We start from the raw sequence: 23,487 nt of genomic DNA on the forward strand, positions 1-23,487 counted from the left end.
AAGGAGAAAAATATGTGCAAAAAATATTTTTGCAAAAAAGAAAAAGTTAGATTAGGTAGTAGCTTATGTCAATAGCTTTGTGTGTTACTTCCTGCTTCTGTGAAGTACTGAGCATCCTCAGTCATCCTCAGATGGCTGCTACTCTGAAACCTGTCAATAGAATAAATATTAGCCATGTTGGTGATCTCCTCTTCCTGCTGAGTGTCTCTTACATGCTCCAGTGAGCCTCAGCCAAACTAAATCCCTCCACACCAAATTTTTCTCCCACACAAAAGAGGAGGGCTCAGCTGATTACCGTGCTGTCTCCCTTCACCCAGATGTCACAAAGCCTTTTAGCTGGTCCTTGGATACATACAACTGCAAAGGCTGGAGGGACTGGTGTGGGGGAAGTGGGGATAATGCACATTGCTCCACTTCCTACCCCCTCTAATTGCACAGAAGGGACAATACCGCACATCTTTAACCTTTAACAGGTAGCTACCTTCCTGCCTGGCCCTTACACAATGGAAGTTTCAGTCATTATCATGGAACATTTGTTTCATTTTCAGAAAACTTAGAGAAGACAATAGATAAGTCTGTGTCTTATTTCTCTTATATATAGTCTGGTCAATATACACAAATCTTGTAGAGTGGAAAGTGGAAGAATTTATTTTTAAACTTCTCTGCTCTCTCCTGACTTTCATGATCCCTTTTTCCTGGCTTCACAAGAGCATCTCTGAATATTTGCTAGATCTGAGGAGAGTTGCTTTTCTATTCTGGCTTTTTTAAATGAACACCCCCATCCTGTTCAATATCCTCTAGAAATGTAACTCTCCAGAAAACAAATATTGTGTGAAAGAAAATGTACATATGAAAAGGACTGCACATGGAAACAGAAAATGGAACATAATTCATTACATAAATAATATCATGACACTTTTAATAGCTGATGCCCATATTAGGAGACTTGGATTGTGTCCTATTGAGTTTTTTTCTATTTAATAGTGACTATGAATGTTCTTGCCAAAATTGTTCAAAAAAGGTTGTGCTCTAATCTCTCTTTTAATCGTCTATATGGGGGTGGGCATATGACTAGGCTCATATACTGAATAGCTGGTGAAGCCTCTTTGCTGAAAACTTTTCATTCAAGACATGGCACCTATTTCCACTATCAAACATTTCTGCGTGATAGGCCCAGACCTGTACTGCGGAAGGGGAGTGAGTTGCAGAACCACATTGCCCAGGGGAGACCACCAGTGGGGATTGTGATTTAAGGGGTGAACAGTTCCTCCTTGAGATCCCAGGCATGGAGAGGGACAAAGCACTTTTAGCACCTGGTTGCCAAAGACGAGGGAGCCCAGGAAACTGCTCTGGAAAAGAGCATCCTTGTACACAAAGCCCAAGAGACCTAATTTCCCATCAATCTTGGGTCTGTGGCCGCTTTACTCTCTGCTTTGTGAGGTGAGAACTCTCCAGACACCAAGGAAACATCCCTGGGAGAGACTCCTGGAGCTCCCAGCAGAAGTTTCCCATAAGAGGGGATGCTCTGGCCCTTCAGTAGACATTATTCTCCTTGGCAGAAAGAAGGTATTTATCCTACAGTTATTATATAAATTTGTGTCATGGAAGGCAGAGCTCACTGCTAAACATTTCCATAATGAAACTTCACTCTGTGCGATTGGCTCTCAGTCAAAGCAATTCCACCTTTGCCTTCCTGCCATTGTTTTGCAAAGGCAGAAACTTCTCAGTTTGTCACCCCTTTTGTTGTTTTTCTTCAAATTGGGTTAACAAACACATCTTTCCTCTGAGAAGTCCTGTTCTGAAACCCTCACCCCGACCAAGCAGAGACACAACCTGCCAGTGAAAAATATCCAAACTGTCTCGAGTCCCAACAGCAAATATGTACCTTCCTCCCCCTCACTGCAAAAGTGCAAAGGTCCAGATCCCCCCACTCAACTGAAGGGACCCTGCCTACCACATATCCCTCACTGGGGAAATGCCAGGCTATTCCCCCTTCAAACTGCAGCCATCGGAGAAAACTTACATTTGTCCTCCCTTGGTTGATCTGGGGAAAAAAAAAACCACAAACACTTTTCATTATATTCACTGTATGGTCCGATGAGGAGCCTAATCCTGCTACTTCTCATGTAAATATTTTTATTGATTTCATTGGGAGAAGAACTGGGCCCTTGATTATGTAATTATAATTCTCTGGCAAGAGCAAAACCTGATACACCCTCAAATGTGTGATTGTAAAGTTCACGTTTTCCCCTTGGTTTTGTCCTATGAAAAAGACACAAGGGTTCGCACATGTGATTCTGTCCCAGAAGAGAGAGGCCGCAAGGAAGAGAGAGGAAACCTCTCCCTTATACATGGGTCAGTGATATAAAATCAGTGCAGGCCTAGGGCCAGATCTAAATTCGTTGAAGTCAAGGGGAGACTTTCCATTCACTTCAGTGGATTCTGTATCAGTCACTTGTCACCAGATTCACAGAAGAACGTAGCCATCTCAGTGCCTCTTCAGGTGCCTATATCCAGCATTGAGGCATCACTGACATTCTCAAACCCAAATCTCAACTACCAATTAACCACATAGGTGACAGAAATCCGCATGGTATCTACGTTTCTCTGGTCAGCAGTCACAAAGCCAACTAAATCCTGATGGAGCTCCACAGCTAATGAGCAGCTCGGAGCCCTCACTCACATGTAACCCCCAGCGGCCGCAAAGTGGTATTCACAAAATAGGCTTCTCCCTGCCTATCCTGCCCGGGAGTCTGCACAAAAGAGGGGGGGTGCTTGTCCCAAAATACCCAATAGCCCAGTTACAAAGGGATCTGACAAAGCTGGGTGACTAGGAAATAAATTGGCAGATGAAATTCAAGATTGATAAATGAAAAGCAATGAACACTGGAAAACATAATCCCAAATACACATACAAAACGGTGAGGTTTAAATTAGCTTTTTCTACTCAAGAAAGAGGTCTTGGTGTCATTGTGGATAGTTCTCAGAAACCATCCACTCAATGGACAGTGGCAGTCAAAACAGCTAACAGAATGTTAGGAATCATTAGGCGAGGAATACATAATAATAAGAAAATATCATAATACCACTATATAAATCTATGGTACTTCCACACAGTTTCCGTATGAGGAGAGATTAAAAAGACTGGGACTGTTCAGCCTGGAAAAGAGATGACTGAGGGGGAATACGACAGACATCTATACAATCATGAATTGCTGAAGAAAGTGAACAAGGAAGCATTATTTACCTCTTCACATAACACAATAAACAGGGGTCACCCAGTGAAATTAATAGGCAGTAGGTTTAAAACAAACAAAAGGAAGTACTGCTTTACAGAACACACAGTCAACCTGTGGAACTCATTGCCAAAGTATGTTGTAAAGGCCAGAAGTATAATGGGGTTCAAAAAAAAAAAAGAATGAGATAAGTTCATGTAGTGTAGACTTAACCTAAGTTTCCTGGAAAGTTAATGGAACTTAGTCTCCAAAGTATCTAAGGACTTATCTGGATTGGGACATTCAGGAAAGTTAATTTGGATCAATTTTTAAAATGTATTAATTAAACCACAGTAAACACATGTGGATATTCTTATTCAGAATTAAAGTGGCCTTAATTTGAATAAGGATATCCCCTCAGGGGGTTAATGAAATTTAACTAATCCACTTTACATTCAAATTTAAGTTAATTCAAATTAATTTTCCAGAGTTTTTCTGTGTAGACAACAACTCAGTAACTTTTGAAAATGGGACTCAAGATCCTAACTTGTTTTACACTTTTGAAAATGTTATCCTCATGGAATAAAATGTATTTTTTTCAACCTGAGTATGGAAAGAAAAACATCTGTTCTCTGTTGTAAACAAATTGTTGCCATAATAATTCTCACAAAGTTCTTGAGGTCCCTTGCAGCCCCACATTCCTTTGATTCTCTGTCGTTATGGCTGAAGGTTCTCCTCTTCTTAGCATGCTAACAAACTCTGTTGTAAAATTAACAGTGGTTCAAAGGGGCTTATTAAAAAGTAGTTTAAATTACATTCTAACATCACTTTAATTTTTAGAAGGTAGATTTAATAATACATATCCAAGAATTGGTATTTTAAAGGCAAATAAAGGGGAGAGTGATTATTATTGGTATCTCTTCTAACAGCAGACAGTCTGAAATCACTTCTGAAATCAGGAAACTGATCTCACAGTGAGATGCATTAGACCATCTAATAGCTACCCAATGGAAGAAGTGTAAACTCCATTATTTAGGAGTTTTAAAACAATAATAAAACACAAAGCAATAAAATGTGCTGTGGAGAAGGGACAAGCCTGTGCTGGCTCCTGGGGAGACAGAATAATAAAGTTTGATAAATCTGCTTTCTCCAATTCTAGGCTTTTCTTACCTATAACCAAGACTTCGATGATGATCTCTCTGTGAAATGAGTTGGCTGTGGCAGAACATACATATTTCCCTTCATCTTCCACCTGAATATTGTTCAGTTTCAGAGAAATATTTCCTTTCCCAAACTCCTTTCCTTTAAAAACTTCTGTCTTTTTTCATATTCCTTCCTGAGCCATTCTCAGCTGTTGACTCCTTTAGGAGACAAATAACCCATTGCGCATTTGTCATCATGTGGATAAGAATTAACCAGGGGGCTGCTTTCATCATACAGGTAGAAACAGATTGTCTTATCCTCCCCAAGTCCAACTTGGAGGCGCAGAGGTTTTGTAATCAGCCGGCAGGGAAGAATGGTATTTTCTCCAATTGCAGTGGTAATGATGTCATGTTCTGCCTCCACATCAAAGAAACCTGAAAAATGTTCAGGGGGTTATATTTGCACCTGCAGCACATAATGCCTCATATTAATATGACAGGTTTCAGAGTAGCAGCCGTGTTAGTCTGTATCTGCAAAAAGAAAAGGAGTACTTCTGGTACCTTAGAGACTAATAAATTTGTTAGTCTCTAAGGTGCCACAAGTACTCCTTTTCTTTTTTCATATTAATATGTAAGAGAGTGAAAAAGAGGACAGCCCTAATTCTCCTCTTATTTATACTCTTTTTATAATAGTGTAAATTCAATCGCTTCTGGGGATTCACTCCTAATATACACACAGATAAGTAAAAAAAGAATCAGAGCAATACTATCTTTTACATCTGTGGTGATCTCAAAAATAGAATTTGAAAAGAATCGCTGAGTTGTACAGGTCTTCACTATGCTGCACCAAAGGCTTGTCTAATCAGTGGGGTAATGTGCAGTACGGGAGAGTGATTAATAAAATGCACCAACGTGTTGTGCATTAATTGGTCTGTGTAGACCTTGATGATGGACACAAAGAGTTCCCTAGTGTGCTTTCCTGAATTACTGTTAACATAAGAACATAAGAATGGCCATACTGGATCAGACCAAAGGTCCATCAAGCCCAGTATACTATCTTCTGACAGTGGCCAATGCCAGGTGCCCCAGAGGGAATGAACAGAACAGGTAATCATCAAATGGTCCATACCCTTTCACCTAATCCCAGCTTCTGGCAAACAGAATCTAGGACACCATTCCTGCCCATCCTGGCTAATAGCCATTGATGGACCTATCTTCCGTGAATCTATCTAGCTCCCTTTTAAACCCAGGTGTAGGACTGGTCTTCACAACACCCTCTGTCAAGGAGTTCCAAAGGTTCACAGTGAGTTGCATGAAAAAATACTTTCTTGTGTTTGTTTTAAACATGCTACATATTAATTTCATTTGGTGGCCCCTTGTTTTTGTATTATGACAAGGAGTAAAGAATACTTCCTTATTTACTTTCTCTATACCAGTCATGATTTTATAGACCTCTATCATATCCCCCCTTAGTTGCCTCTTTTTCAAGCTGAAAAGTCCCAGTCTTATTAATCTCTCTTCATATGGAAGCCGTTCTATACCCCTAATCATTTTTGTTGCCCTTTTCTGAACCTTTTCCAATTCCAGCATATCTTCTTTGAGATGGGGCGAGCACATCTGCATGCAGTATTCAAGATGTGGGCATACCATGGATTTATATAGAGGCAATATGATATTTTCAGTCTTGTTAGCTATCCCTTTCTTGTTGATTCCCTACATTCTGTTCACTTTTTTGACTGACACTGCACATTGAGTGGATGATTTCATAGAACTATTCACAATGACTCCAAGATCTCTTTCTTGAGTGGTAACAGCTAATTTAGCCACCATCATTGTATATGTATAGTTGGGATTATGTTTTCCAATGTGCATTACTTTGCATTTATCAACATTAAATTTCATCTGTCATTTTGTTGCCCAGTCACCCAGTTTTGAGAGATCCTTTTGTAGGTCTTCGCAGTCTGCCCGGGACTTAACTGTCTTGAGTAGTTTTGTATCATCTTCAAATTTTGCCACCTCACTGTTTACTCCTTTTTCCAGATCGTTTATGAATATGTTAAATAGGACTGGGCCCAGTACAGATACCTGGGAGACACCACTATTTACCTCTCTCCATTCTGAAAACTGACTATTTATTCCTACCCTTTGTTTCCTATCTTTTAACCAGTTACCAGTCGATGAGAGAACCTTCCCTCTTATCCCATGACTGCTTATTTTGCTTAAGAGCCTTTGATGAGGGATCTTGTCAAAGGCTTTCTGAAAATCTAAATACACTACATCCACTGGATCCCCCTTGCCCACATGTTTGTTGACCCCCTCAAAGAATTCCAGTAGATTGTTGAGGCATGATTTCCCTTTACAAACACCATATTGACTATACATATTCCCAACAAATTATGTTCATCTATGTGTCTGACAATTTTGTTCTTTATGATAGTTTCAACCAATTTGCCCAGTACTGAAGTGAGGCTTACTGGCTTGTAGTTGCCAGAGTCAGCTCTGGAGTCCTTTTTAAAAATTGGCATCACATTAGCTATCCTCCAGTCATTTGGTACAGAAGCTGATTTAAATGATAGGTAACAAATCACAGTTAGTAGTCCTGAAATTTCACATTTGAGTTCCTTCAGAACTCTAGGGTGAATACCATCAGGTCCTGGAGACTTATTACTGTTTAGTTTATCAATTTGTTCCAAAACCTCCTCTAATGACACCTCAGTCTGGGACAGTTCCTCAAATCTGTCACCGAAAAAGCATGGCTCAGGTTTGGGAATCTCCCTCACATCCTGAACCGTGAAGACCGATGCAAAGAATTCATTTTGTTTCTCCGCAATGGCCTTATCGTGCTTGAGTGCTCCTTTAGCACCTCGATCGTCCATTGGCCCCATTGGTTGTTTAGCAGGCTTTCTGCTTCTGATGTATTTAAATATTTTTTGTTATTACTTTTGGAGTCTTTGGCTAGCTGTTCTTCAAATTCTTTTTTGGTCTTCCTAATTATATTTTTACACTTCATTTGCCAGAGTTTATGCTCCTTTCTAGTTTCCTCATTAGGATTTATCTTCCACTTTTTAAAGGATGCCTTTTTGCCTCTCAAAACTGCTTCTTTTACTTTGTTGTTTAGCCATGGTGGCTTGTTTTTGGTTCTCTATGTTTTTTTTTAAATTACGGTATACATTTAAGTTGAGCCTCTATTATGGTGTCTTTAAAAAGTTTCCATGCAGCTTGCAGGGATTTTATTTTTGGTACTGTACCTTTTAATTTCTGTTTCACTAACCTCCTCATTTTTGTGTAGTTCCCCTTTCTGAAATTAAATGCTACAGTGTTGGGCCACTGTGGAGTTTTCCCCATCACAGGGATGTTAAATTTAATTATATTATGGTCACTATTACAAAGGGGTCCAGCTATATTCACCTCTTGAACGTGATCCTGTGCTCCACTTCAGACTAAATCAAGAATTGCCTCTCCTCTTGTGGGTTCCAGGACTAGCTGCTCCAAGAAGCAGTCATTTAAGATGTCAAGAAACTTTATCTCAGTATCCCTTCCTGAGGTGATATGTACCCAGTCACTGTGGGGATAGTTGAAATCCCCCATTATTATTATTGAGTTTTTTATTTTAATAGCCTCTCTAATCTCCCTGAGCATTTCAGAGTCAATAACACCATCCTGGTCAGGTGGTCTGTAATATAGCTCTACTGCTATATTCTTATTTTTCAAGGATGGAATTACTATCCATAGAAATTCTATAGTACAATTTTGTTCATTTAAGATTGTTACTCCATTTGATTCTATGCTTTCTTTCACATACAGTGCCATTCCCCCACCAGCATGACCTGTTCTGTCCTTCCAATATATTTTATATCCTGGTATTACTGTGTCCCATTGATTTTCCTCATTGCACCAGATTTCTGTGATGCCTATTATATCAATATTCTCATTTAATACTAGGAACTCCAGTTCACCCATCTTATTATTTAGACTTCTAGCATTGGTATGTAAGCATTTTAAAAACTTGTCACTTTTTAGGTGTCCCCTATTGCATGACGTAATTGAATGGGACTTTTTTCATTTGACTCTTTCTCATCAGATCCTCCCTGTATTTTATTATTTTCCCTCTTCTCCTCCTTATTAGGACACAGGGAATCTCCATTTATATATCCTCCCCTAAGGGATGTCCGAACCACATGCTCCTCCGCATGTGTTGGCTTTCCCCCAACCCTTAGTTTAAAAACTGTTCTACGACCTTTTTAATTTTAAGCACCAGCAATCTGGTTCCATTTTGATTTAGGTTCTGGTCTGGTTTTGGTTTACCATATTATTGTTTCAAACAATAATATGGTAAAGGACAACTGGGAAACTTTAGTGAGCACCAGCTGGGGTCTACATGGACTAATTAATGTGCAACCCTTTAATGAGCTTTAGAAATCACACCCCACTAATGCGTGTTGGTGCTCCGTGTAGGCAAGCTTGAATGGCATGGCTGGCCACAAGGCAGATGCATTTAGCCCTATTTTGTAAGAGCAGGAATATTTGCTTTGAGAGTACTACATCTCTTACCTGAAATTGCAATAACTTTTTTGCGGTGCCTCTTCTGCAAGGGGTTTATTATAGTGCATGAGAAGTGTCAGAAGGAATATCTGCTACCCTGAGTGTACTGTGGATTTGATACAGCTCTGTCACATCTTTTTGGATTCTTATTTCAGCCATAGCAGTTATGTTTTGTCCTGTGCTATCAGTCCAGCCTACTTCCGGTTGTGGGTACCACCCTTGGGACGTACACCTCAGAGTGGTTGAATTATTCTGCTGATGTTCTATAGTTAGGCGAGGTGCTGATCCAAAATCGAGACTGAAAACCAATTTCAAAAAATGTTTAACAGGCTGAATAGCTAGCTTACACACCAAACAAAAAGTGCTAATGATGAATTATCACCACTATCATTACAGTCACCATGTCCTACTGAATCTACACTGAACTATAATCTTGCATTTCCAAGTATCTTAAATTCATAGAGAGAAATTTCCACTTCTAGAGATCACCAAACACTTCACCAGCTGATCCCATGTGTAGACATGACTTCGTCATATGTATGTGGCAGCTTCACTTTTGGGATGGCAGCAAGTTAGTCAGGAAAGAGTATTTTCAGAAAAGGAGAGATTCACCTTTGTGCTGTCCATATTTTGGGCACATTCAGGGACCCCACTAGATCCCAATATAAGTCAGAGCAGCCTTACGGCTATTCTAACTTACACTTTGCTTCCCATGGTCCCCTATGATCGCTGGGAAGCAGAGCATAGCCAAAGCACAGTGTGCTCCAGCCATACCCCTACCAGCATTTATCCTCTCTCCCACAACCCTGACATGCCCCTTACACCACGTCAGGAAGCAAGGCCACTACAGAGCCCTTACATCAGCTCTACACTGGCCAAGAAGAACCTTCTCTGTACAAGGGGTAATTGCAGCAGTTCACTTCCATGTAAAGGGCCTTAGTGTAACTGAGAATCAGGCGTAGTGCATACAAACCACAGATTGACAATGACCTCACATCCCCACAGGACTCTGTAATTTATTGCCTGAATGCATATGTGTGTGTGACGGGAGGTAATGGCCCAGCTTTGCCCCTGCGCTTTATTCATTTTATTGCTCTTGTGCAACAGCAGCACACACAAGGCAGGTGGATGAGAATTGCACATGCCACTAGCAAAAAGCCAGAGAAAGATGTACATGATGTGTTCATGTTGTGTACCTACACTGGGTAAAATTTGCATATCCTGTGCGAGATGGACACCAAACTGCTGAAGCTTCTCTGACTCCCAGTCCAGCACTTCTTTCCTTGTCCTTCCCAGTCCAGCACTTCCTCTGCCCACTTCCCATAACATTGCACACACGTGGGTGTTTCTCCTTCCCCTGCCAGCTGACGAACGCTCCCTGTTGGGAGGAAAGGACTGAATGAAAATACAGCTGCTACACACAGGGCAAGGCAATGGAGAATCAGCGCCACTGTGATCAGTGCAGCATTGTTCCCTGCCAGCAACACTTTTGTATCAACATCTCCATGCTTACCTGGAACAGTCACCTGGGTGATAGCTTCTTGATAGACACCATCGCTTGTCACCGCACACACATACTGCCGACTATCTTCTACTTGCACTGGAAAGAGCTTCACCCTAATCACTCCATTCCCATATCATCTTTGGTCCTGTGCTGGTCCCCAGCCCGGCCCAGCTCAGTCCCTTTTTCTGTGCTATTGTAAAAATATAATGTTGTATTTTTGTTACTGTCCCATTTGTACCAATGCACTTGAATGTTAGTGGGGACCTGGCCTATGAGCTGACAGGACAACATCACAGCCTGTCCAGCCAAGACAACCGTAGGATTAACATGCACAGTGACAGTAAAATCACCTGCAAGAAAGGAAATAAATCATGATCACTGATTTTCTTCAAATGTTTGACATTGGTGTAAAAAGAACAAAAGAAAAACTAGATACAATTATTGAGACACAACAGCAGTGCTATGTTCCCTGGGAGAAACTCACCCCATCTAATCTAATTACCCCCTTTCAGAATGGCGAGAGTGTTTGAGGTCCTCACTGGTAGCTCAGCTATGCACAGATTTGAGCACGAGTGGTGCAGACTGAACTTCTGAGGGGTAGGTGCAGGATGCATAGTCCCTCCTGAAACTCCAGGCAGAGCAGGAGCCTGTGCCATCATTAAAGATGTTACAGTGTGTTCTCCTCTCTGTGGCCGGCCAGCATGGGGAGGTGGACAGCAGAGCTAGGGTTAGATTTGGCTGAATTCAATTTTAAAAAAATAATTTTGATGGATGATATCAATGTTTATTTTTAATCATTTTTTCTATTTTTAATCTACTGAAATTTTCAAGAGTTTTGCAGACTTACGGGTTTTAAGAATTTTTTTATTTGTATCAATTTAAATGTTCACAGATACAGGAAATTATGGAGGGGCACACAATGGGGGTGGGTCAGACAATTAAATTGATAAGCATTAAAACACAAACTGTCAACCGCATATATAAACATTTTAGCGTTAAGTCAAACTAATTTCTTACTTTGCATCTCTGAATATTTTAATTATCAGTGATGGAAATATTTTTCAACAGTTTGTGTGCGTACAGTGAAATTGACACTTTATTGACATTTACTGATAAAAATCTAAGCCTAGTTATGATCCTGCTTTCTGCCCAACCCTTTTGGGTGGCTTATGCCTCTGTAAGAAGTAGGAGGGAGCAGTCCCTGAGCATAGGAAAAGCAATTGTAGTCTTCAAGGTGACGCCCAGCCTGTAGAGTTTTGTCAGAAAAACTTCCCCATCCAGCCAGGCTGAGTTAACCTTTCAGCTCCCTAGGGAAACTCAGCCCTTTTCGAATGCTCTAAGTCAACCTAAGTTACGCTAGTTAAGTTACATATTTTATGTAACTTATGTAACTTACATCCACGTGACTTACATCGACTTAACATGGTCTCCCATTGATATCGTTTCTGCTTCTCATTCAGGTGGAGAGTGCTCGCCTATTGACTTATCACGTCTTCACCAGACCCATTAAATCAACGCCACTGCACAGATCGCAGAGGTGCCAATTCAGCCCATAGTGAAGACAAGGCCTCAGTCACCACATGGCACCACTGCTCTGGCCATTGGTTCAGGGCTGCCTCCTGCTGTCAGTGTGTCTGAGCCCTAGGGTGGGAGACTACAGTTAGGATTTTAGTAGAGTTGTTGTAATCTGCACCTTGAGCCCTGCCCAACCCCCTTTGTGGTGAGGGGAAATCTTGGGACCAGAAACAGCCTCACTCCTGCCAGCAGCAATCATCTGCAGTGACTGAGGAAGCCAGATCCATCTCTGAACCTGAAGATCATTCACGGAGTGCACCATCTTTAGTTAGATAGTCAGGGAGATTGTTTGCGAGACCCCCCTACTGCCTGAACTGTGTCCTCAAGCCAAGGCGTAAGGGTGTGGAGATTTCACTACCTGCTGCCCATTAAACCTGTGGAGGGACTTACTGCCTTGTCCTACATATGAGTTGTTTGGGTGGCACTGAGCCCAGTTAGCCAAGCTGCTAACTGCTGCTGCACAGAAGATATTGTGGTCACAGATCGTCAAGGGCTCCTACAAAGTACACATACTAGCAGGACGCTAAATTTTATGTTTGCTATATTGGGTCATGTGATTGGGGAAATTCATTGGCATTATCTGTGTGTGCACCGGTGACCCTAAGAGTGGGGTTTTACCCCGTTATGTAATTTGTATTATTTCTTGGGAGTCTCCAATTATCTGCCAGGCAGGTGAGGGTTATGCTGTGGTTAGAATGTCCATTTGGCAAATAATTCCAAATGATTAATATATTTGAGAATTTAACTTTCTACTTGGTCCTGCTTTGAGCAGGGGGTTAGACAAGATGATCTCCTGAGGTCCCTGATATTCTATGCCTATTTGGTTGGTATATTATTCTCAAGCCTCCCCAGGAAAGGGGGTGAAGGGGCTTGGGAGAATATTTTAGGGAACAGGAACTCCAAGTGGTCCTTTTCCTGAATCTTTGTCTAACTCACTTGGTGGTGGCAGCAGTACCCATCCAAGGACAAGGAAGGATTTGTGCCTTGAGGAAGCTTTTAACCTAAGCTGGTAGAAATAAGCTTAGTGGGTCTTTCATGTGGGTACCCACGTCTGTACCCTAGAGTTCAGAGTGGGGAGGGAACCCTGACAGCATTGTTAAGTGATCGCAATATAATTCATCCAACTCTCTGCCAATGGAAATAGAAAACATCACAAACTGTAGCATGAGGTTTACACACAACTAGAGCTGGTCAGGAATTCTTCTACAATGTGACTGCATCCGAAAATGCTTATTCATCAAAACCAAACAGCACACCTGGCCAGGGGAATCTGGACTTCTGTATCAGAGGACTCCCCAAACTTTGGGGGACTCCCCATACAGCCAAGGGAGTCTCGAGAACTGGGGGCAGCCAGCTGCTCTATTTCATTTTGGGAAAACTGAATCAAAACCATTTGATTTAAAAAATATATATATATTTTCAGAATTTCCTTTATGTGAGAAATTTCAAACTTTCCAATATTTCTTCCCAATCAAAATTAAAACTTTCAAAATTTCAGAATTTACAACAGAATGGAAATTTTGAAATTTGACCAGCTCTATACAAAACTGCATTCATTTTACATGGCAACTTCTACTTTCCTGAAAAACAAAACACCAAGAAAAAAATATCCTTTATAGATGTAGACTGAGGGAAGACAAGGTAATTTATGTGATATTTAGTTAACCCTAGACACTTTCACCTGTCAGTGGCTGCATGGATAAAATGCAGACCAAGCTGTAGGTGACGTAAACTGAGCACCTTCAGTGATTGTATTCTGGGCTATGTGTAATGTGCTGATTTTTCCAGCCAAGTTTCTAATAGCAAAATGTTCTCATTAAAAAGTGAAACAAAACACTCACAAAACAAACAAATTAGTACTAATCTCCTCCTTTGCTGGATGGGGCTTGTGTAGAGTAGACATGACATGGCATTCACCATTGTAGTCTGTAGAACAAGACTGGGGAATTTGTGCTTCTTTTTTTTATTATTTCTGCTGCAGATGTCATGAAGGAATGTATTCTTTGCTGATCTCAAATGAGAACTTTTCACTAACACAAAAATTATTTAAAAGAAAAAAATTCAAATTCAAACTCAGGATATATTGGCTTGTAAATTCACTGTATTTCTGTTTCCACAATGCTGATTCAACTGCTACTCAGATGACAGTCACACACCTTCTAAAGTAGAGACCAACATAGGAGAAGTAAGTACTTAACATCTCTGTGAGTGACCCTGGAAGAATCAGGCCATGTAGTAACAATTTATGTACAGCTACTGCAGTATTTTTCTTCCCAAAGGGCTTCATAAACATAACAAACTCAAATATAAATTACTTCCTTGTACAAAGTACAAAGTACAATGCTGCTAGAACAGGAATTTAACACTTCATTCACCTGAGACTGCAAAGAGAATTTATGTAGACAAGCCCTGGTTAACAAAATTGTAAGTTATCCAAGACACCATGGTTAATTCAGTGACCAACACAAGAACATACCACAACATATATCATATCATGTCCAGAGCCTCAAGCACCAACCCCCATTGTTGGAGGAGCCTGAACTGGCCTGAGCCCCATGCCTACCCGAGTCACCCAGGCCCAACCTTAGCTGTCATGGACTGCTGGCCAGACCGAGTACCGGCCCAAGCCACCTCTGGCTCCCCTAGCCCCTGGCCCGAGCCCTGAGCTCCAGGCCACTGGCTGGAGCTGAGTCCCCACCGACTTCAGGGGAGAGGGGGTGCAGGGGCATCGTCTCAGGGTGGAGTGCAGGTGGGTTCATGGCCTGGGTTAGGGGAGGCTTAGCCTCCCCGGCCTTCAGTAACTTCCACCCATGCTTCCTGGAGATCCAGATCCAGTAACCTTGAGTAGCTGGTGGGGCTGGTTATGGCTGCTTGCTACCTTTAAACTCTGGCACTGCGTCATTGCTGATAGTGAAGCTGGAGCAGTCATTTCCCAAAGTTATTTGTTAAGTGAGGAGTGAAAAATGAAAGCAGCTTTCTCAGTGGGGGGATGGGCAGTAAGGGAGCAGGTAGGGCTGTGGATTTATTGCTCTGCAAAACTCAAGTAAACAGCCCTTAGGTTCCTTTATAAATACCAGCCCAAATCCCATGTACTGCTTTGAAGACATCTCTGAATGGAATTAGCAGAGCTGGGTGAAAATTTTCAAACTTTTTTCAATGGAAAACAGGGACAAGTTTGTGATAAGGAAGCACTGGACGTGGATCACCTGCTAGGGCAGCTGGGTGGATGTCACCTAATCCATTCTCTCCGACTGCAGGGACAGCAGGTGTGGAGACGTGTTTGTGCAAGATTATTATTTTGAGAGGCTCCCTCATAAAGGGCTATAGGAATTCTGAACTGTGCCCTGAAAACAGAGAGTGAAAACACAATATAGCTGTCTACAGCAGTTCACCACAGATACTCACTGGTTTGTTCTTTAATGAATTCCAAGATCATTCCATGGTGTCAGAAGTGCTGAATGAGAAAGAGACTGCAGTCATTATGAGGTTAACTCCTGTGTTTGAAACTGAAAGCAGAATCACCAGGACCAGATGGTATTCACCCAACAGTAATGCATCTTGGAAAACATAATCCCAAATATATGTATAAAATGATGGGGTCTAAATTAGCAGTTACCACTCAAGAAAGAGCCCTTCGAGTCACGATAGGTCTCTGAAAACATCCACGGCCTCACATGACCTTCTCATAAACAAACTAGGGAAATGCAACCTAGACGGAGCTACTATAAGATGGGTGCAAAACAGGTTGGAAAACCGTTCCAAGAGAATAGTTATTTGTGGTTCACAGCCATGACAGAAGGGCATAGTGAGTGGGGTCCCACAGTGATCAGTTCTGAGTATGGTTCTCTTCAATATATTCATCAATAATTTAGATAATGGCATAGAGAGTAGACTTATAAAGTTTGCAGACGATACCAAGCTGTGTGGGGTTACAAGTCCTTTGGAGGAGAGGCTTAAAATTCAAAATTATCTGGACAAACTGGAGAGATAGTCTGAAGTAAGTAGAACATAAGAACATAAGAATGGCCATACTCGGTCAGACCAAAGGTCCATCTAGCTCAGTATCTTGTATTCTGACAGTGGCCAATGCCAGGTGCCCCAGAGGGAATGAACAGAACAGGTAATCATCAAGTGATCCATCCCGTCGCTCATTATCAGCTTCTGGCAAACAGAGGCTAGGGACACCATCCCTGCCTGTCCTGCCTAATAGCCATTGGTGGACCTATCCTCCCGGATTTGTGCTGGAAATGGCCCACCTTGATTATCATACACATTGTAAGGAGAGTGATCACTTTAGATAAGCTATTACCAGCAGGAGAGTGGGGTGGGAGGAGGTATTTTTTCATGCTTTGTGTGTATATAAAAAGATCTTCTACACTTTCCACAGTATGCATCCAATGAAGTGAGCTGTAGCTCACGAAAGCTTATGCTCAAATAAATTGGTTAGTCTCTAAGGTGCCACAAGTACTCCTTTTCTTTTTGCGCATACAGACTAACACGGCTGTTACTCTGAAACTTATCTAGTTGGTTTTTTTTAACCCTGTTATAGTCTTGGCCTTCACAACATCCTCTGGCAAGGAGTTCCACAGGTTGACTGTGTGTTGGGTGAGGAAATACTTCCTTTTATTTGTTTTAAACCTGCTGCCTACTAATTTCATTTGGTCACCCCGAGTTCTTCTGTTATGAGAAGTAGTAAACAATACTTCCTTATCTACTTTTTCCATACCAGTCATGATTGCATAGACCTCAATCATATCTCCCTTTAGCCATCTTTTTTTCAAGCTGAAAAGTCTCAGTCTTATTAATCTCTCCTCATATGGAAGCCATTCCATTGCCCTAATACTTTTTGTTGCCCTTTTCTGAACCTTTTCCAATTCCAATATATCTTTTTTGAGAGGAGGCGACCAAATCTGCATACAGTATTCAAAATGTGGGCATACCATGGATTTATATAGAGGAAGATGATATTTTTTGTCCTATTAGCTATTCCTTTCTTAATTATTCCCAGCATTCTGTGCACTTTTTTGAATGCCACTGCACATTGAGTGGATGTTTTCAGAGAACTTGCTAGGATTGCTAGGCAGAGACGGGCTCCACCTATCAAAGAGAGGGAAGAGCATCTTCTCAAGCAGGCTGGCTAACCTAGTGAGGAGGGCTTTAAACTAGGTTCACCTGGGGAAGGAGAACAAAGCCCTGAGGTAAGCGAGGAAGTAGGATACCGGGAGGAATCATGTGCAGGAGAGTGCAAGAGGGGAGGACTCCTGCCCCATACTGAAAAAGCAGGACAATCAGCAAGTTATCTTGAGTGCCTATACAGAAATGCAAGAAGCTTTGGAAACAAGCAGGGAGAACTTGAAGTCCTGGCACAGACATGGAATTATGATGTGATTGGAATAACAGAGACTTGGTGGGATAACTCACATGACTGGAGTACTGACATGGATGGATATAAACTGTTCAGGAAGGACAGGCAGGGCAGAAAAGGTGGGGGAGTTGCATTGTATGTAAGGGAGCAATATGACTGCTCAGAGCTCAAGTATGAAACTGCAGAAAAACCTGAGTGTCTCTGGATTAAGTTTAGAAGTGTGAGCAACAAGGTGATGTCGTGGTGGGAGTCTGCTATAGACCACCAGACCAGGGGGATGAGGTGGACGAGGGTTTCTTCAGGCAACTAACAGAAGTTACTAGATCACAAGCCCTGGTTCTAATGGGTGACTTCAGTCACCCCGATATCTGCTGGAAGAGCAATACAGAGGTGCAGAAACAATCCAGGAAGTTTTTGGAAAGTGAAGGAACCAACTAGGGGCAGAGCTCTTCTTGACCTGCTGCTCACAAGCCAGGAAGAATTAGTAGGGGAAGCTGAAGGGTTCATGTTTAGTTCATCCACCTGGAAACAGTCAGGGCACACCCTGACTGTTGTGTAGGAGCAATGCACACATTGCTCCGTCCAAGGACGAGGACCAGATATGAACCATGGGAAGTTAATTAAAGGACAGTAATCGTGGGAAGCTTCCTTGGCCTGGCCTCAAGGCCTGAGAATTAGGATTGTAGTAGATAGAGGCTGGTAAATAAGAATATTAATCAAAGTCATGTATTCCTTTGTTGTGTCTTTTTGCGGTGGAAGTAGGTAATGCGCAGGGGGGAGAAATATAATAAAAGGGAAGGTGGAAAGCTGACAGGCAGCAGCCCATTTCAGCTGACCAGCTTGCTTGCTTGGATAAATTTGTGTTCTGTCTCATCATTGAACCGCCACAACTGGCGCCCAAATGTGGGGCCTTCAGCACTCACCTCGCCTGGCAAGGGTTTCAGACGCGTCACTCATCCGCTTCGTGGATCCCGGTGAGTATTCTTCGCTGTGGTAAGTATGGGAAGCTCCCTCTCTGCTTTGCAAGTGCAACACCGCAATGAGCTACAGTATTTGCTGCATAAGGCTCAGCATGACTGCCCTGCTCGAGCACTCACTCTCCTGTTACAGGAGGTACGTGCCCAGTGCCCATGGTACCCTGAAGCAGGAACCCTTAAGCTAGCGGACTGGGAGCGATTGGGCCAGACATTGCATGAAGAGCCTCGGGCGCCCGTGCAGGCTTTACATGCCTGGCACCTCTGTCGCGATGCGATACTGCGTGTCACCTCGGATAGACCCTCCCACGCGAGGCTCGTAATCTCGCCGCGCCCGTCGGCTCCTGCCGCTCCCCTGGCAGCTCTCCCCCCTCCTACCGATGCAACACTGTGTGTCGCCTCGGAAAGACCCTCTCCCGCGGCAATAGAGGGGCTGCTGATTTCGCCACCACCCCCGTCCGCTCCTGCAGCCATCCCTCTCCCTGCTTCGCCCCCAGTGCCTTTATTACCACCGCCTCCCTTACCTTCCCCGCCGGAGCCGGTGTGTGATTACCATCCCCCCCGGGGCCCCATGCTTCGGGGCCCCCCGCGGGGTCGTCTGCATCTGCTCAGAGGCTTTCGCTGGTGCAACAAATGGTTCACGCAGCAAAGGCTTGCTCAGATCTTACAGCAGAGGAGCTGGCTGAGCTGGTCTCGGTTTGTCCGGTGACCTGGCACAATGATGACCAGGGCAACCAGGTTGCAGACTGGGTCAGTTTGCCTTACTCGGTGATCAGAGAGGTAAAGAAAGCAATTCGCGAGTTCGGTCTGACTAGCACGTTTGTGCGTGGTCTCATTGAAGGGCTAGGTAGTGGGTACTCCCTGATCCCTGAAGATTGGAAGGTGCTGTTGCGCATGATGTTGTCACCCAGTCAGTATGTTATTTGGATTAGTGAGTATCGGCAGGAGGCGGAACGCCAAGCCCAGATTCATAGAGGGATAGGTGTTATTTATGAGAACTTGGCAGGGGAGGGACAGTTTGCTACTGTTGAGTTGCAGTCTCAGCTCCCTCAGAACTTCTACACCATTATTTCCACCTGCGCCCAGCATGCTTTCCGGAAGGTCCCAGATTCGGGCAGGCCTACTAAAAGCTTTGTCAGTGTCCGTCAGGGTGCATCAGAGTCCTGTATGGATTTTACCAACAGATTGCAGGAGGCTATCCTCCGACAGGTGGATAACACTGAGGCAGCTCAGGAGATCCTGTTAAAATTGGCCGTTGAAAATGCAAATGAGGATTGCCGCCGTGCTCTCCAGACGGCGCAAGCCTCTGGCGTTTTAGAGCTCTCAGACATGCTGCGGGAGTGCCAGAACATCGGCACACAAACCCATAAAGCTGGAGTTCTGGCTGCCGCCCTGAGAAAAACCGGGAAGGAGGGGAAGCGTTGTTACCGCTGTGGTAAGGAGGGTCACTTTCAGCGGGAGTGCCGCTCATCAAAGGCACCCGCCCGACCCTCAAAGAAGTGCCCCAAGTGTCAGAAGGGCTCTCACTGGGCTAATCAGTGTCGTAGCGGGTCGGGAAACCGCGCGACGGGTCTCCCCTGAACCCAGGGCCAAACGGGGGTGTTTCCCACTCAGACAACCGTTCCTCTGCCTTAAAATCCATAGACTCTATGAGGGCGGCGACTGCTGGAAGTGCAGGGCTTGATTTGATCATGCAGGAGGACACTGATTTTCGGCTGCCAGGCGAGGTCTGTGCCATACCTACCCAGGTGACGGGCCCTCTCCCTGCCGGCTTTGTGGGTCTCGTTCTCCCTCGCTCTCATGCTGGGAAACAGGGCTTTTTTGTTATCCCCGGGGTCATTGATGCCGATTACACTGGCATTATTAAGGTTCAGGTGTGGACTCATCTTCCACAGTCGCTCCCACGTGGACGATCAATTGCACAATTGATTTTAGTCCCCTATCAGGTGCCAGCTGCCGAGGATCGAACTCGGGGCGGAGGCGGCTTTGGATCAACGTTGTCTCACTCGCCGTCTCACAGCACGTCCTCTCCACTTGTTGCTCTGACAATGTCAGTCCGCCCCTCGAAACCTCAGTTAACACTTCTCTTAAATGATGTTCCTTTCACAGGGCTGGTGGACACTGGAGCTAACGTTACGGTGATTCGTGATCCGGAGTGGCCGGTTAGTTGGCCTACGGTTCCTTCTAAAGAGTTGTGGGGGATCGGGGGTAGTAAACCCGGGCGACAGAGTTTGTCTTGGGTCACAGTCTCTAAACCAGGAGGCCGTACCCTTGCTACTATTCGCCCTTTTGTGCTCCCTGTCCACCTCAATATTTGGGGCCGTGATTTACTTACAAAGCTGGACACCACCCTCGATATTAATATCTGATGGCCCAAAACCCTCCCTCACCCACATTGCCCTCCGCATTACCCTTGGTATGGCAATCCTTAGAGCCCGTCTGGATTGACCAGTGGCCCCTCCCTCTAGAAAAGCTAAAAGCGCTTCATTCGCTTGTGCAGCAGCATTTGCAGGCACAGTGTTTGGAGAGCTCTACTAGTCCCTGGAACACCCTGGTGTTCGTTATTAAGAAAAAATCTGGTGCGTGGCAGCTATTACATGATTTAAGGGAAATAAATAAACGCATCCAACCTATGGGCCCCTTGCAATATGGATTACCGAACCCAAATTTAATTCCTCAAACCGATCAGCTCTGTGTGTTAGATTTAAAAGATTGTTTTTTCACCATCCCCCTTTGCCCACAAGATCGCGAAAAATTCGCGTTTACGGTGCCACAATATAATAATCAGCAACCCTCTCAATGGTATCAGTGGAAGGTCTTACCCCAGGGAATGCAAAATAGTCCTACCTTGTGTCAGCTTTTTGAGGATCGGGCCCTCACCCCTTTTCGTGCCCGGTACCCTACGCTAAAGGTCTACCATTATATGGATGACATTTTGCTTAGTGGTCCCCAGGTCACGGAACAACAGATTGAATCTTTGTCTCAGATTCTCGGCCAAAATGGCCTGTTGGTGGCACCAGAAAAAATCCAACGCTCTTATCCCTACCACTACCTCGGACATAAGGTTTTACAAACCTATGCTGCTCCGGTTCGTCCGGCACTAACTCTACCTCAACCCCTAACCCTTGTTAAATTACAACAGATTTTGGGTCATTTAAATTGGATTCGGCCCTATTTTCGTCTCCCCACCTCAATGCTGCAGCCGTTGTTCGAGCTCCTACGTGGAGCCCGAGCACTGGGTGCAGTTATTGCCATCACTGAAGAGCACATTGCCTGCATTCGACAAATTAATGCAGCATTGAGTCAGCAGTTTGTGGACAGACCCCCTGAGGTCCGTCCCCTACGGTTGATTCTTCTTGCCACCCCTCATACACCCACTGCGGCTCTGTTTGTACCCCGTACGAATACAGCCGTCTCTATCATAGAGTGGCTGTACCTCTCCTCCACTCCTCCTCGGAATATTTATCCATATTTAGATGCCCTGTCTGATCTTGTTCGTAAAGCCCGCCACCGTGCAGTGCAACTCACTGGCACTGATTTAGTTGATATTGTGTTCCCCTTGTCCCGTAGTGAATTTGATTCCTTGTGCCACACCTCTTTGGCTTGGCAGGTTGCTCTTTGTGATTATGTGGGAGAAATTTCTTATAATCCCCCGAAAGATCCTCGGTTGGTAATTACCCAAAAGGTGCCTCTAATTGTTCATCGTTTTAGCCGCTCTCAACCCATTGTTTCTGCTGTTACTCTTTTTACTGATGGCTCTCCACATCGAGGTGTAGTCACCTATCAATCCGGTGACCCCCCTCATTGGCATTCTCGTTTTACACTGCCTCAGCATTCCGCACAGCGTTCAGAACTGGCTGCTGTTATTTTGGCCTTTCAACTTTTTGCTGATTGTCCCTTTAATTTAATTGTGGACACCCATTATGTTTATCAAGTGATTGATCATTTACCCCTTGCCCTCATTACCCCTCAGGTCGATGCGGACCTCCTTCGCCTATTTTTGTCCTTGCAATATCTTATCTCCACTCATAATTTCCCTTATTTTGTTGCTCATATTCACAGTCATACCCCTTTGCCTGGGTCACTCACTGAGGGCAATGCGCGCGCCGATCACGCATTACGTGGTCAGGTAAACTCCCTTTTTTCTGACCCCATTGAAAGCCATGCCTTTTTTCATCAGTCTGCCTCTGTTTTGGCCCGGCAGTTTCACATTCCTACTGATCATGCACGTTCTATTGTTCGTTCCTGCCCCCACTGTGCCGCTGCTGCTCCTACTTTCTCTTATGCTGTTAACCCCAGAGGTACCGCTGCAAATCAGCTATGGCAAATAGATGTCACTCACGTGCCACAATTCCGCCCCTACTCGTTTTTACATGTTTCCGTTGATACTTATTCGGGATTCCTTTGGGCAACCCCACAGCGTGGGGAAGCCACTGCCAAAGTAATTCACCATTTGCTAGCCTGTTTTTCTGTTATGGGTCGCCCAAGCCAGATTAAAACAGATAACGCCCCAGCCTACTGCTCCACAGCCCTCTCCACCTTTTGTGCCCGATGGGACGTCCGTCTTAAACACGGGATCCCTTATAATTCCACGGGCCAAGCCATTGTCGAACGTGCCAATTGCACGCTCAAAACCTTGCTTGCTAAACAATTAAAACAAGGGGAGCTGCGTCTCCGAACCTTAGGAGACATTCAACAACAAATGCATATCCTTTTGTTTACTTTAAATAATTTAACGCTGAACGCAGATCAACAGACCCCCGCGGATGGCCATTTTCACAAATCTGAGGTACTGGAAAGACCACGTGTCTTTTACCGTCAGCTGCCTGATCCGCAGTGGCTGGGCCCAGTACCTCTAATCACTTGGGGTCGGGGATATGCTGCTGTGTCTCTCCCTGCAGGACCGTTGTGGGTTCCAGCCCGGTGTGTGCGACCGGCACTGAAACAGCATGGCATGGTACCAGGGGCTGTCGAACCCCATACCGGAGTTTCAGCTGACCTTGGAGGAGAACGTGGTGCCTCCCGGGTCGACAACGGCGGGACGGAAACGGAAGAGGCGTAGCGTCCCAAGCCAGCCCGTGACATGGGGAGCAGTAAAAGCATTGGTCGCCGCGGCTCAACGAAGACTGGCGGCAAATCAACAGCCAGAGACTCCTGAGACTTTGTTTGT

General features: G+C 44.1%; 1 pseudogene; it reads right to left on the minus strand.

Moving 5' to 3' along the window:
* Window positions 1–4,215: 4,215 nt before the first annotated feature.
* LOC141976809 (butyrophilin-like protein 2) lies at window positions 4,216–12,240 on the minus strand (annotated as a pseudogene).
* Window positions 12,241–23,487: the final 11,247 nt, after the last annotated feature.

The sequence above is a fragment of the Natator depressus genome, chromosome 23 (genome assembly GCF_965152275.1).
Source record: "Natator depressus isolate rNatDep1 chromosome 23, rNatDep2.hap1, whole genome shotgun sequence".
NCBI classification, from domain to species: Eukaryota; Metazoa; Chordata; order Testudines; family Cheloniidae; genus Natator; species Natator depressus.